Genomic DNA, 1,113 nt, shown 5'->3' with positions numbered 1-1,113 from the left:
CCTCAGTAATGTATAATTACTCATTTCAATTAACTGGTTTTGAACCCAATCACCACATCAACAAAATTCATTGATCACATTAAATTATTAAGTTAGCTCCCAGCTCTATAAAGATATAGTTTCTTTAACATTTATGCTTTTAATGAATTTCAATTTTCATTTATAAAATAACAGCCACTATTTTTAAAGTTTTTGTATAAATTTCACTGAGTGTGAGAAATGCATTGATATTGTATTTCTGGGGGCCATTTTTTCCCCATATATCTGAAAAGTCATTAATATATTCATGCCTTTTGATCTTGCTATTCTATTTCTAGAAAGTTATTCTAAGGAACTAATTAGAAACACATGGAAAGTTTTCTCAACAAGAATTTTTACCACATGTTTTTACTATAATATAAAAGAAGAAACCAATTATATGGCATTTAATTGATAGTGTATCATGCAGTTATTTTGCAGGATGTTCTAAAGTTCTAAAGTCTAGAAACAGAATAAACTTGTGTTTAAAAACAATTTTAGTTAAAACAAATAATATACTATTTTACTTTTTTTCAGGTGAAATGCCTTTAAATTCAGAGCACTGAATATAATGGTTAGCATAAAAGAAGTAAAATAAATATACTAAGCATCCCAAAGTGAGAAAACATGGGAGAAATAGGGTAAACAATTAAATATACTATTTGGAAGCAATAATATTAAAACAGCTACCCTATAAAACATTTAGCAATTGTTTTAACAATTGATTTTTTAATAATAACTTCCCCACTACTCCTCTATTTATTTCCATTACCTAATTCTCAGATCACATACTGCATGTGTTTTCTACCTGCCATCTACACTAATTTGGACTTTGCAGGGCCAACCTCTTAACCTAACAAGGCCCTTTAAATGCTTTTATGCTAGGAAATTCCATAACATGGCAAATTAGGCACACAGCTGTAAAGAGTGACTTTATCTCCAGATCCCAGACCCATTCTGTTCCACAAATATTTATCATCATTACATTAGAGATATATAAGGGAAATATTGTCAGTAATCAACTTCTCCCCACTCCTAACTCAAACTAACTTCACCCAGTTACCAGTTGAAGTAATTGCTGAATGAAAATTGATG

This window comes from Globicephala melas, chromosome 1, assembly GCF_963455315.2.
Source record: "Globicephala melas chromosome 1, mGloMel1.2, whole genome shotgun sequence".
In the NCBI taxonomy this organism is placed as follows: domain Eukaryota; kingdom Metazoa; phylum Chordata; class Mammalia; order Artiodactyla; family Delphinidae; genus Globicephala; species Globicephala melas.
Note: the sequence above shows the minus strand (reverse complement) of the source record.